This window comes from Melospiza melodia, chromosome 2, assembly GCF_035770615.1.
Source record: "Melospiza melodia melodia isolate bMelMel2 chromosome 2, bMelMel2.pri, whole genome shotgun sequence".
In the NCBI taxonomy this organism is placed as follows: domain Eukaryota; kingdom Metazoa; phylum Chordata; class Aves; order Passeriformes; family Passerellidae; genus Melospiza; species Melospiza melodia.
The window spans coordinates 7,125,249-7,144,346 of record NC_086195.1 but is presented as its reverse complement, the minus strand read 5'-3'; the positions used below and the strand labels follow the sequence as shown (position 1 = coordinate 7,144,346).

The following is a 19,098-nucleotide window of genomic DNA, read 5'->3' as shown; positions in this document are numbered from 1 at the left end:
CAATGCTCTGAAAAACACTGTGGTAGCTTCTCCCATTTGGCACAGGATGGGGAGAAAGGCAGGGTAAATTAAGGGTGGAAAAGTGAACTGCAACAAGTGTTTTATAGAAGATAAAAAAGAGAGCTCCAGTTGGAGGATGCTAGGGAAATTTTTGGTATTGTCTTGTAAAACTCAAACAGGAGTTGTGCAAGTTCCATATTTCAGTGAACCATTTTGGACTTGAAGGAAGTTTTTCCAGAAGTAACCCCTGCACTTTTAAAATTACAACAATAAAAACATTATTCTGTTCTTCTTACTTGTTCTTGGAGAGCTGCTTTAAAGATTGCTGTAAGTAAGTCTTGAAATCAATCAATTAATTAAAAATCAATTGTAATGGTTTCTGTTGTTTTTACTCTTTCACGTTAATCATGTCAGAATAGTTTATGACTGGAATTATCTTTTCTGGTTTTTATTCCAATGGCTCATTATTAAAATAAGTGGTAGGTGATTACTAAGTTTGTTCCCTGCATTTTCAGAGTTCAGGGTGGAATGTGAATAATTATATGTATTTTTATAGGTGTAGGTTGTTTTCACAGTGGCTCAGAATATTACCTGCACTTAAAAAAATGTAAACTGACTGTTTTGCAGTTTCATCTCAATTGATGGCAATAAATTTTCTGTTTGTATACAATGTGTGATATTTTAAGACACCTTTTTCTTGTATATATCTCCAGAATTTTACCATTCAGGGATCAGTTTGAACAATTCCAGTTGCAAGCATGAGAGCATTGCTTGCAGTTGACAAAAGAATATTTTGAGATCTGCAAATTAAAAATCCAACCCAAGAAGAAGAAACCAAAAACCAGTAATTTTTCTTCTTTTCTTAGACTCTTCTGGGAAGGATCTAATTGTGAGCTTACTTAGAAATGTGTAGCTCCAAGTGGTTCTTTTCCTATAATCTTGGGAGATTTTGTTAATTTTGATATTCATGAAAAAGAGCCTGAAAAAGTCCAAAACTATTTCTCAACTAATAACTTTTTTACTGAAAGTGGTAAAAATCACAGGTGGATCATATTTCATCTTGTTAATGGATGATGAGACTATTCTGGAGTTGGCAGTGGGAAGCTGCCTGGATTGGGTCTAGAGAAAGAGAGAGAGAGAATTTATTGTTTCTTGTCATCCTTAATGCCCTGTATCTGTGAGAAACCATTTAGTCAGGAATAGCAAGTTTATGGTGTATTTTTGGGCACACTTCTATGCTGGTTTGTTCTACTTTGTGACTTTTTTTCCTCAAAGAGATACAGATGGCAAAAAATTCAGTCAAATTTCCTTATTTTAGTGTTGTGGAATTTTTAAAAAGTTTTTTTTTTCTTCTTTTTTTTAGTTTTTACAGGGATGGATGTCATCAGTGAAGTTGTTGGAATTTGTGATAGTAAAGGAAGGAAGAGAGAGAAGGGTGTGAAGGCAGGGTGGTATTTGTGAGCTGTGAGGGAGCTGCCTGGAGAGGTCTGGGAAGCTGGAGAGTGCTGAATCACATGAAGGTTATTACATAAGGCAGGGCTGAAGTCAGACAGGAGCAGCCTTATAAACTTGGGCATTTTATCTGAAATTACATTTTGTCTGTCGTGCAGTGCAAATTTAGGTGGTTGAAATAAGTGTCCTCTATGTGCTCTGTTTTTTTAAAGAGGGAACTTACAGAAGAATTGTGAGAGTTTTCAGATTGCTTTGGGTGTAGTTTGGCCTCCTTTTATAAAGTATTTTTGCTCTGTGCTACTTCAGATTTTTAGAGTTTCATGGGGTTGGTTATTAAGTGTTATTTTCATGCATTGTTCATTTCATGATATGCAGTCTGTATTTCCTTTAATGAAAAAGGCATTTTAAATTTTTTTGTTCCCCCATAGATTTTTTTTGATGGTCTGAATTTTCATAGATTTTTCTGATGGTCTATCTGAAACAACCAGGTTGTTTTCTGTCAGAATTTGATGCATGGGTTGTTTTGTTGCTATTACAGTAAGCGTTGTGTTGATCGTGTGGAACAAAAAGAAAAGGAAAAAACACTTTATAAAATATATTCTGGATATATACTCTAGTGACAGGATGAAGGTGAAAGGTTAGGAAGATGCTGTATTTTGCCATTTAGCAGATCAATACTCCCTCTGTGCTGATGAGATATTATTTCCTTTCAAAGAACTATTTGTATGGATAGTTTTGAAGGTGTTGTGTTGCACTGTGCCACATATTTCTAAGTAGACCATTTTTTGCTGTAATCTTTGGGTGCTCACAGATCAGTGTAAAATATCCTGGAAAATTTCTGCAATTTTTGACTACAAAAGCACTTTGCTACCTCAACTCAGCATTTAAAAAAAATCGACTTGAAATTATTTGACTTGAAATATCTCAACTTGCATAAAAGCCAATCTGACTTTCATTCTTGCATTCAAGTAGTTCTCTCAATGTTTCTTATGTGCCTATGCTAAAAAGCTAAAATAAATCTCCCCTTCTGTGCAATGTACTTCATTCTGATTTCCTTTTAAAACTCCCCTGTGTCAACGTGTTGGGGGAGGTGAGGAGGACTGTGGGGGATGAACAGATACAAAGGGCAGTTCAGGAGAGGGAGACAACAGCTAGAACTGCAACTTGTACATGTTGATGCTCCTGGGAAAATAAAGATATCAAGTGGAAATGTCTGCCATGATTATCAGTTTTGACATATTCTGAGGAGGCAGGATTAGAAGCTCAGCAAGGAGTAAGATATTCCTGATTTTATCCAAACATGATGGCAGATATCTGGCACCTGTAGGAAGTTATTTTAATCATCTTGTGGTTGTATTATAATGGACTTGATCATGCTGAACTCTTTTATGTAATACCTGAGTTTTGATAGGGCTGTCCTGGAGGAACTCCATTGCATGAGTGAATTAGTGTAAGTGTATAAAACATCTGGGTCTGTTGCACTGACATGGTTGACCAGGGCAGGAGAGACCCAAAAACTCTTTTCCACAGATTTGGGGCTTCAAGAGTGTCAGTGCTCACTAAAATGATTCCTGGGAGAGTTGCTGAGAGAGGACCCTGGTTATCCAGTATTCAGATTAGTTCTCTGCTTAGGCATGGCACTGCTGCTGCAGCCCTTGTCTGGTTTGATAATCTTGATTAAAGATTTGTGACATTTGTAGGTAGGTGAGTGTTCACAAATTATCAGTTAGGAATTGTGTGCCTGCAGTTGTAGCAGCACAGTTTGAATAAATAAAAACCTTTTGGTACAGCTGTGTTAGGGAGCAGAAAATTCCTTTATGCTGAAGTGTTTGAATGTCTATTAGGGACATCTCTGTGCTTGGGGAATGAATGTGAAGATTTCTAGACACTTAAATTCAGGGGATTGTGGACAAGTTATGAGGAACATGGCAACAGCACTGCTGAAGTCCATTCTTCTGTGTTAATTCATCAAAGTCTAGCCTGGTTTAAGTATTAAGTAAATCCTGCTGGTTTAAGTATTTTTAAGAAAAAAGTGTGTTTTATCAGAATAACAGAGTATGCAGGTACTTGAACATTTCTATTCACATGTGAATAAATTGAAGGATTGACAAGGCACAGAATTTAGAAATGCATCTTAAAATGTTGGACGTTACTGTGAAAATGACTTAGTTCTTTTTCAAGGTTGGCTTTACTTTGTTATAGGATGCTAGACCTTGGATTGAGGGTGCCTGAGAAAGAAAAGAGACCTCAATTTCTTCAGCTGCACTCAAGTGTAGTGTCTCTTTATCAAGCAGTGCTTGGAGTGGATCAGTCAGGAAGTCTGACTGTTCCTTGAAATGTTTAAGGAACACTTAATTAGTGAGTTACATCCTCCAACATGAATTCAGATATAGAATTCTTGTTAGCTGTTGACTTTTGTTGGAAAGTTGCCTAGAAGGAAAGTAAATCTGTCAGGAACTTGTTATCATTTTATGAAAATGGCCTTAATCACCCTTCTCTTTAATAAAGATTTCATTTGTGTGGACAAGGTGAAAACATCAAAGAGGTTTGGTAAACCCCAGGAAGGGTTTTCAAAGACCTAATTCTGTGTTACAAATGCAAATGTGGTACAAACTGAATTTACAGTTGCAAGGCTATACAGTAGAATATTAAATGGTTGTGTTAAGAAAAAAATAGAGAAATTGAAGAGGGGGAAGTAAATCCCCTAATTTTGCAGCAAGGTGAGAGGTGTGAGTTTAGTTCTGGAAAGCCCCTGTTTGGTACTCCCCCATCTATGTTTACTGAGAGTAGAATAAATGACTGTCTAAATTTTTACCTTTTATCATATTTATTTCTTAAATTATTCTTGAAAATAAAATATATGTCTATATATATGTCTATGTATATACAAATGTGAGAATATCCCCTCACTTTTCTCAGGTAATCTTTATAAAACAGAGAAGAATCCAAAACTGTACAGAGGAAAAAACTTCTAAAAACCAAACCAGAAAAACAAACAAAAAAACCCAAACCAAAATCCCCCGACCTGAATTCTCTTCAGAAAGCCAAATGCCAAAGGAAAATTCAGTTGTGTATGTGGGTGCTAATCATGGAAGAGGGATATGATCTCAGTCTGTTCTGTTGTTAGTTTGTTGCAGAAAGCAATTTTATAACACTCCTTTTTGTGCTGAGCTGAAGTGTATTTGAGTGCCAGGTAGTATTTTAAAATGCTGTTCTATAATTAGAGCTATGTAGAAATTTCTCAAGCTTATGGCTAAAACCCTTGTAATTAGTAGAAAGGCTTTTTTTGTTCCAAAGAGCTAAAGTAACTAAAGACCATGGGTGTTAGTTTTTAAGTGTGACCTGTTGCTTGTTTTAATTGTTTTATGCAGCTTTTTTTTCATTCCTCTACTTTTTTCCATTTTGTTTGGTGAAATGACTTTTTTTTGTATGCTTCCTTAATGCTATAAAATAGGAAAATAATTTAAAAAACATGATTCTTTAATTTTGTCTGTTTTGAAGTTCTTTTTCTCCAGACTGTAAGTCTGTTTCTTCCTTTATAAACAGTTGGACAAAAAGCAATTACTAGACATACTGATAACAGCAAATAAGAGAACATTTTGCACCTTGGAGATCCTTTAGAAGACAGCAATTTTCCACTTCATTGACTCACAACTGTTTTATTTCTGCAGTAAACTCAAAAAACCAAGTAGTTTTTTAAACAGAATTCATCAAAAATTTCATTATTTTTTAATTAGATATAAATGCTTGGATTAATTGAAACAATGCAGTTGTATAGGATCAGTAGAAATTGCTGGAACAAAGTTGGAGAGGTAGGGTGATTTGTTAACACTGCTTTTTATTCAAGCTCTTAGGTTTTTGAAACTTTTATTTTAAAGAAAACGTGATTCTGTATAAAGAGATAAATTTCCCCTTAAGGGTCCTCAGAGAACATCTTACAATTACACAAAAAGGCTTTAATATAAATTATTGCCCCATAGCAACACAAGATACCTACACAAAAAGCAAAAACAAACAATCTGTTTGATCAGAAGATGTTTAATCAGAGAAATGTTGGGGAAAACTGATCAGAAAAGCAAATTTCAAAAATTCTCAGTGAAGCTGAAGTTTGCTGAGATGCAGACACTGCAAAAGGGACTGGCAGATACAGCAGTGACCTACACATGGGTACATGAAAAACCTGCAATTCAGGATGTATTTGCAAGTCAAAATGACAGGGTAGGAATAGAATAAATAGAAAGAGGAAATAGAGATTCAGAAAGTGAAAAATAACATCAGGAATTAAATAAATGTTCAGTGTCTCTGTGAAGCATGGAGATATTAATAATACCTTCTATATGCTCTTTAATTCTGCCTGACAATATAATGGTTGTCAGTGAAGCACATGGGATTCTGCACCACCCCTCACTTTTCACTAAAACAGGTTTTTGGATTTCGGTCCTTTCACTTGAAGGATCTTGATGAAGACATTCTGGTTATGTTCTGAGAAGGTATAAAATACAACTGAAAAATAATACTCTCAAGACTTCTGCTGTAGACAGAGAGAGACAAGCATGATGACTTTGTGTTATGGAAAAGAAAATGAAAAACAGAGGTAATTTTGTCCTGGTTTTTAGATGCTGATGAGAGTAGATCAACATAATGGAGATAAAAAGCATTTTTATGGGATTTAATGGGGATAAGCATTTTCCAGGAGACTGTTGGGGAAAGCAGTCTGGGAATAGTCTGAGTCTGATACTGTGTGATAATGCAGGATGGGAAGTGATTGTGTCCATAAAAAGAAAAAAGGAGGGGGAAGGTTGAGGAGAGAAAAATCTGTAAGGCCAAGTGAGATTGAACAAATAATATGAGGAAGAGGAAAATGTGTCAAGAAGGAAGAATGGCAGGATGTGGGGGAAGGAAAATTCTGGCTTTGCTGAGCATTAGAATGAAAGAAAATGAGAAAAGAAAACTCAAACTTTAGGGGTAACAGCATATGGGGAGAAGGGAGGAAGGTATATATAGAATAATACCAGAATGGATTGTGAGAGATCTGAACTGAGACTGTTGCCAGCTTTTTCCCTAACCATGACCTCTGTGTTGTAAATTCACCAGGCACACTGGGAGAGATTACAAATTAAAAAAGAAAAATTCAAGGAAGATGTTTAAGCATTCAGGTGAGGAAGAGCCCTGTATAATTTTCCACCAAAGAGCCTGGATGGCCTCAGTTTTGAGGAAGGAGTAAGAAAGTAGAGTGTGAAGCACTGAGGATCACTCAGGGAATTAAATAAACAGATAATAAAAATTAGGGATGTTTAGAGTGGAACAAAAGTAACAGGACTTCAGCTGGTAAGACTGAGCTTTGTGCCCTGACCTTGCTGGAGATCCCCTGGCAAGGGGAGAAGTGACTTAAGATGACCAAGACTCCACTCTCAGTAATTAAATAACAAAGATTTTTTATGTGTGTAGCTCTTACTGCAGATAGTGATAACAATTTACTGCCACAAAATAAAGGGGTTTACAGTAATAAAGGATGTAGCAAATGCACAAAGTCTTTACTGAAATGCTGATGGGAAATAGAAGAGAGAATATTTTCCATAATAATTAGGTTTTGGGGGTGCAGTGCATGAGAGTAGTTCTGGTGAAAACTTCACTTTAATCCTGTGATATACTGGCCTAACAAAAAGTGGGAAAATGAAATGCAGCACATACAGCATCATCACAGTAACAGATTTTTAAAGATTATTGATACATTTAGATCATGAGCTTGTCCCTTTACTATGTCAGGGTGGATGGAAATTGCATTTTAGAAGATATTGGAAAAGACAGAGAAGTTGTTAAAAGATGAAGACCCAAGAGAAATTTGGAGTATGAAGACTAAATGAAGGGCTAAATTTGTGATTTGTGCACCTTGTAATCTCTTTTCTCTATTGAAGTGCTTGGTAGCTTTGGTAACACTGTAAATGGGGTTATGTCAGCAATCCCATAGCTGTGATCAGTTAGCATGATTAATCTGTGACGTGAAAAATTGGGATTTTTAAATCTAAACTGTGTTTATCCAGATTGGGATTCTGTCTCTTAATGGTAGAAGGTATGCCTTCAAAATACTTCAGAGAAATTTATTAATAAATAAGGGAAATGCTGGAATGCTGGAAAGGTAATGAGATTGTGTTGCCAATAACACTTGGTTGTAAATGCACAAAAAATAGAGCAAATTAATAACTGTATTTGGGTTTAAGAGAAAAACATTTTAATGTTGCATGCTAAAAATAAATGTAATTTTTTGAAAGTCAGTAAAGCAGACAAGTTGAAAGAACTATCTTTTTCTTTTTTATAAAACATGTTGTTAAATTAATGCCAGCAAGAAAGATTAAGAAGGAAATGTGTTGTTATTTCATGCTGTTTAATTAGAGGAAAGCACAGCTGATTTCTTGTTTAGAAAAGAACATATGTTCATCCAGGTATTTCTTAAGGAATAATGATTCTTAAGAGTCATAGATTGGGGTTTTGTGCATTGTGGGGGAGATGTGGGTATGTGTGTGTCTGAAATTCTGTCCCTCTTGCAGCTAAAACACAGAATTCTTAGATAGTTCCATCAAAATATGGCAATTGTTAATACAGACAAATAATGCAGCATGTCCAGTTTTGTGTACAGGAGAATTGTACAAGGATCTAATAAAGAACTCTTACTAGGTGAGTTGTGTAATGAAATTAAGACAAGAGGATGTCTTCCCTCTCCTTGAAAGGTATCAGGACAAGGTGTAAAATCTTAAAAGACTATGACTGGCGAATTTAATAAATTTTGACATGTTGTCTTTGAGCTCATAATTAATTTGATTAATTAGCTTTTTTAAATGTCTCTTTTTATTAACTGTCATCACACAAAACAAAGGAATCCCCCTCTGCATGTAATTCACATGCTCCTGTTTGGGTCCCAACAAGCTTTAGATGTTTTTAGGGAGCACTCATGTTACTCTGTGTTTAGGAATATCTTGCATTTGCCCTAAATTAGAAGAAAGATTATTTCAACGTCTGCAGTTCTGATTGTTTTTTGCTGTGCATTCATTCATTAAGCTACTCATCCCCTTTTAATCAATGGATTTATAAGAACTCAGAAATTTGAAATATCTAATATATTGAAAGTGTTAAAGAGGAAATAATGTGTTGTGGGGAAAAATTTCCTGGGGTCCGGAGGAAGAGGAGGCAAGACAGAACCTGTGAGGGAACGCTGTCCCCTCATCCTGGAAATGCCTTTTGTTTCCAGACAGTGTTCATTATGTTTTCTAATGGGGACTTCACCCTGGAAATTCAGCAGGAATGTTCCTCTTGTCCCTCTGTATGTGAGATCTCTGTCTGGAAGCTCAAACACTCTGGGGGGAAATAACACAAGTATCATCAGGATTGATGGAAAAGTCTCTTCAGAAAAGCTTTTTATTCACATGGAATTCTCCTGCTGCAGAAGTTTCCTTTGTGCAGAATAAAAACGGTCATCAAAAATGTGCTAGTATTTAGATTAATAGCATGCTTCCCTTCTTCAGCCCCTTGGATGAGGACTGAGGATGCTGAAATATTAAATGTGCTGGAGTGTGGCAGTGGAGAAACTCAGCAGTTGGGAATGCTCGGAGAGAGGCGTTCATAGTTGAGTAGAACATTCTGACTCCAACAGGGGATGCATCTCCAGCAGGCAGGAATAATACTTGAATGTTGATAAAGTTGAGTGACCAAATGTCTCATTTTCTAAATAGAAACAATTATTTTGGAAATGCTTGTGATGGTTTTTCAAAAGCCTGTTGTTTGCAGAAGCCGCAGTAATGGCAAATGACTTGGTACTCTGTGTGATTGCTCCTTCCTTGCATGGAAAAGGTTGAAACAAAACCCATCACCCTGGTTTTCATATTTCTATTCTGTAGATTCCTGTTTGATCTATAACATGATACAGTGTCTCATTAATGAATGACTCCTCTTCAGAAAGGCTTCTTTTACATTTTAAGGTTCATTCTTTAAAAAGAGGAAATGTTTGCTGAGTTTCAAAAACAAAGAATTGCTTTATTTTGCAAATTTTGTGGGTTTGAATTTGCTCTCTCCGGAACTGGCATCTCAGTTGTTTTTTTAAATATTCTTTCAAGCATATACCTAATTGAAGTGTTGAGCTTGCATCCTTTCCTCCTTTTCGGAAGGATGCAGATTCAGCTTCTTCCGTGTGGTGGGTGGGAGAGCAGTGGTGGAAGTGTTGAGTGGATCTATTGCAGATGGGTGGAGAAGGCAGCAGGTGGGAGGATGGGGACACAAAGAGCTTGGGGTCTCCTTAAAGACTCTCTGAGCAGCCTGTGTGAGGCAAATAAGTTCATGCTTTGAAGAAAAGGCAGAAAATTCAAAATGGTTTTAGATTAATGTTTGAGCATGGTTGTGCTCTGAAATAAATGGAGCTATTTTTCTTTTTTTTTCCTCATTCAGTCTTTTTTTAATTGAGTTTTACTTAGTATTTTTCTTACCAAAGCATTAATTTAGACTCTTCAGAATTCTCAGGGTCATCCAGAAAGCAGCAATAAAAGCTGTATTAGCAGACATCATAACTACACTGATGCTGTTTAACATGTTTTCTAAAAATACTTCAGGTCTTGTTTTTCTCTCCTCCCAAGGAATAGTTGGTTCCATTTCATTTATTTACCTATTGGACTCTTGATTATTTGAGTCACACAGAGATCTGTTTCCAGGTATCTTGATGATGGAATCAGAATTTTATGAACTTTTTCTGTAAACAAGCTGGAAAATCTGATTCCAATCCTGGTAAACACTGTGGAAAGGGAAATGGGTTTCAGTCATATCTGCAGTTTAGAAAAGAAAGAAGATGGTAAGCTGATTATAATTCTGAAATATTTTTAAAGCTAAGGGATGGAAACCCATAGAGGTGGCAGAGAAGGGGGGATGTCTTTACACAAGGCCTGCTGATATTTTCTGTGTTTTCTACTGTAGGAAATTCATGCCTGCTGCATCTTTTAGAAGGTTTTCTATCACTGGTTGTATGGAAAGTTGCATTAGTTTTGCAGAATGCTGCAGACTCATGGTTTAAATTGTTTCAAAAAGCAGATGAACAATTTCAGGGAAGAAAAATCCATTAAGAGCAATTAAATACAATGACATTTTGTTTGGCTTTAGAAACCTTTGAATATCTTCACAAATCACTGGAGGTTAGGATGGTATTCTTGCCAGGGGGAGGCTTAAAATAATGATAGAAAAGGAAATGAAGTTACCCTTACATGTAACTGCAACATCAGCATTTTAAAAGTTCAGTGTTACTTCTGAATTGTGTGATAGCCTGTCCATTCCCTCCAGGATCACCTACAGGTAGTTGTGTTTCCATTTGCTGACAGAGTCTTTACCTTTTGCACAGGAAGGGTGATTTTCTGATTAAGTGCAATCATTGGATGTTGTCTGGAACAGAAGCTATACAAGAATCAAGAATTTCAGTACATGATCTCTTCTCTCCCCCTGAAATCCATAAAAATACAGTAATATAAATGAAATAATCCATCTAGTTCTTAATGGAGCATTATAATCCTGTCTCAATTCTGGCTTTGATCTCAAAATCTGGGCAAACAGAGCCCTCTGTCTGTCTGAATCATGTAAGAAAAGCTTGTCTTGAAGGCACTTCATTTCTCTCAGGATGAGTGAGATTCAGAGGAATGTAAGCCTTTTTCTCTCCTAAACTTTCTTCCCTGTGCATTGTTGTCAGACAGATTCCTTGGGAGTCTCTCCTGGATCACCATGGCTGTAATGATGACTTTTGTAGAGTGAGGATCTGTAGGTTCTGCTTGCTGGTAATTTTTCCTGACTCGGGCTTTCATTAAAGAGCAAAATGAAGCAAACAGATGATGAATGTCACTTGTGAGGTCAAGGCAAACCCAGATGGGTGCTGTCACAGGAAGGCACCTTACTTAAACTGAGAATAAATATTAAGTGCTGACTGGAAAAAACATATAAAATTAAAATGGTTTTGAAGGGGCACAACTGATATTTTTTGATTTGTTTTTTTGCATGCTTCTGTTCAGTGGTTTTCCTAATTCTAGTGTTTTGCTAGACATGTAGCTCCTAATTCCTGTGGCATCTTTCTGTGTTCCTTGTTAACTAACCTCCTGAACCTTGATTTTTTTATCTTCCCCTGGAATTCTGGCTGTGTATCCTTAGTCTTAAAGCCTGTGCATACAAACTGGGAGATGTGTGTGGTTTGAGATGTTCTGGTGATTGAAGCTCAGGAGCAAGTGCCAGGGCTAGGACTTTATTACGTGTCTGGAACCCAGGGAGTCACTGAGGTGTTGGAGCAGTGTCTTGAGGCACAGATTTGTCCATGGTGACTCATTGTTCTGGCTGGGAAAAGGTGGTGGTCAACAGTTTTGTAATCATTGGGAAGAATGTCCCAAATGATCTGCCATGTCCACAAGGGATTACTCTGTCCTTAGTGGAAAAAAATGTCCTGTCTGTGTTGTGTCAGTCAAATATGAGGTGAATAACAGTTCATTGGTCTGGACTATCAAACCCAGCTAAGTCCAGAAGTTGATTTTCTCCTGAGGCACTTGGGTAGATTTGACTTCTAGAAGCAGAGGATGAAAGGTGGGATGGCTGTGGCTGAGAAAGTCACAGATCTCATAAAGCCAGGTTAAGGCAAAATCCTTGATGGAGAAACACCCATTTCACTTAAATGCAGGTAAATAAGACAGGACTTAAACAGATTATTAGCCTGAGATTTCTCTTTGTTTACCTAAAAGAATCTGAATTTTGGGCCTGCAAAGTATTTATTGGATGCCAGACATGTAGTGAAGACATTAAACAGGTTTAAAAGTGCTTGAGAGACATGGTGTATTATGAAGAGAAACTGAGAAGAAGAATATGGTAGAATTAGATAAGTAATTACCACCCTAAACAATTAAATATGGCCTGGACTTTCTAAAGCACATCCTGAAGCGGATGTGATTGAGTTTAAGAAGAGGATCAAATGTAATATTGAAAACATGTTAAAAAGAGAGAAGTAACACAAAACCTCTTATCCTAAATGCTTCTGGAAGACATCAAGCACAAATTGGACCTTCCAGAAAATGGATTTATATTTTCTTCTTTGCCCTGATGTTGATCATGAAGAGGCCTTTTTAGGCTCCCTGCCTGCCCTGTTCCCTGTCTATCAGAGCAGGCATTCTGTGGCTGTGGTTTATCTCCCAAGGAGTAAATTTTCTGTATTTTATGTTGGGAGTTCTTTCTAGCAGAGCAGTACTTAGATAGCCTTAATTCCCATAATCTTCCTGTGTTAGCACTTGTTCTCTGGTAGATTTGAGAGACAAATTTCTTCTTTTGTTAAGCAAAGTACTGTTAAGAGATGGATAATTTCCAGGCTGGATGATTATGCCTTCCCATTTTGGGATGTGCTAAGTGACCACAAGGTGATGATCCCAGGTTTACCAAGCTGCTCACATCATTCTCTTCATGGCCTGGAACTGTCTTTCTGTGGGTGTGAATTACTTCATCTTTGATATCTTCAATTGAGAAATGGTCCTGAAATTGCTTAATAATAGACAACTGGGCTTTAGAAGAAAGTGTGAAAAAGCTGTAAAGTATTTTTTTTAAATGTTACTCTAAATAACAAGGTAGATTCAAATTACACTTTATAGTAATCACATGTTCAGAAAAGATGGGAAGGAAAAATCCCACCTTTTTTGAGCTAAGAAAATGAATGTAAATTGGTGTATATTAGACAGTGTCATGGAAAAGTTGTAAATGTGGGGCTGATATGGTGGTTTTGTATAGGAGGTATTTAGGGAAGTGATACAAAATCCTCTGTAATTGACAGTCTGTGGAACCATTAGAAACGGTTCCTATATACACTTCTGTGAAAAATAAGGGTTAAAGATGAAAAATCTTGGGAAAGTTGAGGAAAATAATAGTGAAAAGTAATAATGATTTTAATGACTGGAAGTGAAAGTGAACATTTGTATTGTGAAACAGAAGATAAATTTTGAATGTTGAATGGTACAGATTTAAAGTACAGAAAAAGATTTTGGAGAATTATGATAGCTAGTTCAGTTTCATATGGCATGTTGATATATTTAAACAGTAGTATTTGAAAGTACCACCATCTCACAACTCATGGTCTTGAGGGAACTGGCCTTAGTATCAGAAAAAGTAGAGTATGAGGAAGAAGTTGAAAGCCCAAACAGTATTTGGTTTAATTAAGAACAATATAGAAGCCTGTACTGGAAGGATGGTCTTATATAAAGGATAAGTATAGTTCAGTGTGACATTTTTCTGAAATCCAGTCATCCTCCTCTCTAAAGCAGAACAGAAGAATGAAATTTCAGACAAATTATCAAAGCATTACCCAAGAACTGTTTGCAGAGGAGATTCTGCTGACTCTTGCAAGCCTGAGGAGGTGTCCAGTCACACCAAGGAGCAGCAATTACAACCTCAAATTAATTTGTGGAACTCAGCAAGGTGTCTTTAAAATAAGAGCCCTCTGAGATTTGCAAAAGGATGTTGAATTAACAGAGGAGGAGAAAATCCCCATTTGATGATGTTGGTTAATTTGCCCTCTTATTGTCCTCTTGTCTCTCCTCTTTCAGCCTGTCAGCTGAGCTTAGAATAAACTGCTCCAGAGGAAAAGATTTTAAAGCTACCAACTCTGAGAGGTTTCTTACCTAGGATGGTGAGGTGGTAGTCAGAAGTGAAGAAACACTAGTGGATTAAAAAATGTTTCAGTTCCCAGTCCAGGACAGCCATTGTGTTTCCATTTGCAGTTTGTCAGAGTTAATTTTTCAGAAATTAAACTGTTGACAGAAGTAATTAAGTAAAATCAGGCGCAGCAGCAGTGATGCAATGGTAAGAAGAAGAGGGATTAGTGAGGGAGGAAAGCAACCTGAGCTCTGGATCAGAGGAGGAAAAAGCTGTAGTGCAGAATAGCCAGAGATAGGGAGGGCAGAAGAAATGTCCTTCATTTGGCTTGTTTGTATTTTTTCTGGTTTGTTTTGCCTTTAGAAACTGACGGCTCTTAAACTCACTAGTCTATATATTCACAGAGTGGGCTGAAAATTTACTGAGGTACCGTTTTCTGTTAAGAAATGGTGATTTGATGGAATTGAAATGCTCTGTGGGAATGGTTGGTGGGCTGCCCAGCTGCTTTGCTCTGCTCTTGGCTGCTGGCCATCCAGTCTGCTCCCCCAGCTGCCTGTCATGTGGGCCTGCTGCCTTGGCTCTTGTAGCCCATTTTAAGTATTTGTACATTCTAACAAATAAAACAGCAAATCACCAATTAGAACACCAATTAGCCATCACTACTTAACCAACTACAGTCTTAATTGGACAATCATTTTCAGTAATAATTGATTGATCCCTAACTAGCAACCGTTAATCAATGATCTTGCATTCCAGTTCTTGAAACAAACCTATAAAAATTGACACGTTCTTGTTTAAATTTTTGATACATATGTAAGAATACATAAAATATATACCTCAAAATGTGTTATTGGATAATGCTTCCATTTTCAGATGTAACTGATTAATGAAAAATAAAGTCAAGATTCAAAACAGCTAGTAAGGTTTTTTCTAAAGCTGATACTCAGAATTTTGTTCCAAATGTGGGATTTTGTTCAATTTGCAGTTTACAGAACAAACTGTTTTTATGCTGAAGCTAATGAAGCCTGGGCAATGACGAGCTGGTGTCTGTTGTCCTTTCACACCTCCTGTCCTCCCCTCTCCCACGTAAGCGCACACAAACTGAAATTCCTCTTGTTTTCCTAGTGAAGCATCCTCAATGACATCTTGTTTCCTATGGCATCTCTGAGCAGGAAAAGCACATGCTTGATTTAAAGCTGTGCTACTGGGCTAAGTGTCTTTTCCCAAAGAGGAGAGAATAATTAAGCTCTATGTGCTTTCTGAAAGTAGGCCTTGTCTTGGGGGTTCTTTTTCCTACCCAACAGGCATTTTCAGTGACATTCCTCCAGTTTTTCATCTTTGAGAAGTCTTGCTTTCTCTAAAACTCATTTGAAGGCAGCTAACAGGTTCAAGAGTTACTCAGCTGGAAAGAACAACATAAAAGCAGCAACTGCATTCTTATGGGACTTGGTTAAAAATTACCCTTTGAATTTTTCCATTAAGCAGAGTTCCAGATTCAGCTGGGTTTTTGTTACTGCCCAGCATAATGTGGTTTAAGATTTGAGGGGAACAACCATAGAGAGTTTTGTCATTTAATTTTTGTGGTTATTTTCCTTCAGTTTTTGCTGATCTGTTTGTGTGTATTTAAATCTCTTTATAGTCATTCATGCCGTAGTATATTCAACTTGTCCACTCCCATTTTCTGTGCAGTGCCTGAGGTAGAGCAGCTGTGTAATTAATGATAGTAAGGCTCTTTTCCAACACTAGTGATTTTCCAGCAGTGAGAAACTGACAGGGAAATAATGGGGCAACTTGTCAACTCAGTGGGATTCCTATCTTTGCTGGAACGGGTTGGAGAAATGGTCAATCAAGGACAGAAAATTCCATGCTAGTAGTTCTACTTCATAAAATATTTTGAAGATTGATGTAAATGGTGATGATCACTTGCCGTATGAAAGAGGATAAAACATTTGAATGAACTGTCCAGATGTCATAGTCCAAAAAAGATGTTCCAGTAATGTTTGTGTGTACACATGAGCCAGCATTAGTTTCTGTACTTGGAAAACATTTGAGGAGATCTCATAGTTTTTCTGAGGTCAGTATATCTAGATGGGACTGAGGGAAGCTAAATCCTTTAGTTAGTATGAAATAAGAGCAGTAATCACCAAAGAAAAGCAGAGGATGAGAAGACCTGCTCAGTGTTTAATTTGCTTGTGCTGATCAATATCTGGGCCCCACCTCAAGGATATTGGCAAAATAAGGAAGTGCCTGCAGGACAGCTTGATGGGGGGAATCTCTCTTCTTTGGTCCATATTTGTCTTTGATAATAACTTTCTTCAAGCTCAAGAACAATTCATCCTGACTTGAGGGAAGTTGGACAAAAAGGGATGGAATCCTGCATGGATGAACAAGATGTTTCTGACAAAACTCAGGCATGAAAAGGAAGCACGCAGGAGGCAGAAGCAAGGATTGATGACTCTGGAGAAATACAGAGAGATCATCCAAGCAAGCATTCAGGGATTGCATAAGGCAAGCCAAAGCCCACATGGAGTTGAATTTGGTGAGGGACATAAAAGGCAACAAGAGAGCTTCTGCAAGTGTATCAGCAGCAAAAGGAAGATGAAAGAATATGCAGGGCTGCTGCTAAATAAGGCAAATGACAAAGGATGTGGGAAACATGGAGGTGCTTCATGTTAGCACCTTGGGCTTTACTGGTAGGACTCACCTTCAGTGCCCTTGAGACCATTTGGGAGATCGGGACCCAAGAAGATTTGCTCTCAAAAGTGGATCAAGTTTGGGAAAATCTAAACAAAAAAATATCTACAATACCATGGGACCTGCTGAGGTATGTCAGTGAGTGCTGAGGGAGCTCATCTCTGTCACTGTGAGACCACTTTCAATTATGCTGTTAAGGTCATGGTGATGGGGAAGGTTTCTGAGGCCTGGAGTAAAGCAGATTTCACTCCTGCCCTCAAGAATGGCAAGAAGGAAGATCCTGGGAGCTGCAGGCCAGTCAGCTTCACCTCCATCCTTGTGAAGGTGATAAGAGCAAATTATCCTGGAAGCTGTTTCCAGCGCATTCAGGGCAGGCAAGTCACTGAAGTAATCAGCATTAATTTATGAAGGAGAAATAATGCTTGATGAACCTGATAGCTGTTTGCAACACAGTGAGTAACTTGGTGGAGGAGATGAGAGCCACAAGTGTTTATTTTAGTAAGGCTTTCCACACTGTTCCTGTAATGTGCTCACAGACAAACGGATGAAATATAAACTCGATAAGGGGTCAGTGTGGTAGATTGAAAGCTGGCTCACCCAGGCTCAGAGGATTATGATCAACATCTGTCATGGTCAAACCCCAGATGGCACCTTCAGTACCACACAGCCACTTGCTCACTGCCTCCTTTCTCCTCCTTAGTGGGGAGGGAAGAAGAATTGGGGAAAAAACAAAGGGTAAAACCATGTGGGTTGAGATAAAAGCAGTTTATTTAAGGTGAAACACAGGAATAGTAATGCTTATTGAAGTGAAACACACAGTAATACTAATAGTAATATTAACAATAATAATGATTTTAACAAAAAGGAGAAAGAGAAAGGAAAAATCCAAGAAAAAGAAGCACTTGAACAACATAATTGGTCCCCACACACTGAGCAGTCTGAGCAGTGATCAGCCCCTCCTGGGCAGCTCCTCTGTGTTTGTATACTGGATGTGATTTTGGATGGGATGGGATGTCCCTGCGCCCAGTCTGGATCAGTCCCAAGCCTTCTGCCTCCCTGAGACACAGAAAGGTCCTGACTTAGGGCAAGCACCACTCAGTAACAACTGCAAGGTCTGTGTGTTTACATTATTCCATCCTAAATCCAAAGCACAGTGCTGCACCAGCTATTAAGAAGAAAATGAACTCTATTCCAGCCAAAACCAGGACATATCTCAAAGTCCAGCTGGAGGCCAGCCATTGCCCCATGGCTTGAGTGGGACCTGTGCTCCTCAGCACCTTGGATTGGTGACCTGTGTTGCAGGCTGGGATTCACCTTCAGCAGGGTTGTAGGCAGGACCAGACTGGGGAGAGATGACAAAGTTGTGCTGCTGTTCAGAGGGAGCTGAACAGCCCCAGGAGCCTCCTGGTGTTTGACAGAGGCCAAGTCCTTTATCTCTGGAGGAACAGCCCAGGCTGGAGGATGGGGAGCAGCTTTGCAGGAAAGGCCCTGGGGGTCCTGGGACATGAAGTGACCATGAGCCAGCCCAGTGGCATCCTGGCTGCATAAGGGAGACCATGGCCACCAAGGTGAGGGATGATCTTTACTCTCTGCTGAGCCTTGGTGAGCTGCATGGGGAGTTCTGGGTCTGGTGCTGGGCTCCCAAGTAGAACAGAGTGGGGTGATAGTGGAGCAAGTCCAGGAAAGGGCCATGAGGCTGTTAAGGGCATGGAACATTTCTCATGCAGGGACTGGAGGTTAAGGGAGCTGAGTTGTTCAGCCTGGAAAGGATCAGGAGTGTCTTACCCAGTTTTACAAATAAATAGAGCCAGAATCTTCTTGGTGGTGCTAGTCAGTAAAGGAAAAGCAGCAGGCCTGAAAACACAAAATTCCAATTAAACACATGAAAATGTATTTATTTCTTTAATTGTGAAGGTGATTAAACAGTGGAGAAGGTTGCCTAGAGGGTTTGAGGGGCTGGTGTGTCACAGTGTCGGGGGTAGGACAGTCAGGATGGACGGAGATGAGAGATCTCTGCAGCCAGGTCAGGAACTTGTGGTTTATTGCAAAGGGCCTGGGGGCTGGGCCCTGCTGGGAGCTGCCAGCCACAGCTCAGAGCAGACCTGAGAGGAGAGGAGGGGGAGAGAGAATAGGAGGGTGAGAGAGTAAGGGAGTAAAAAAGGGTAAGAGCGTAAAAAGGTAAGAGAAGAGAGCGAGGTTCCTGTTATAATACCATAAATCTTCTGTGTTGAATATTCTGCTTCTCACTAGCCAATCTAGTACAATATACAAATCTTATAGCATTCCCATACAGCCTGTAAGAATCATTACATTACCATA

The 19,098-nt window shown here is 38.4% G+C and overlaps 1 protein-coding gene across 9 annotated transcripts in view; it reads left to right on the top strand.

Moving 5' to 3' along the window:
• The window catches only part of KDM6A (lysine demethylase 6A), a 152,120-nt gene that overhangs the window by 46,562 nt on the left and 86,460 nt on the right, over positions 1-19,098 (top strand). The window lies entirely within an intron of this gene.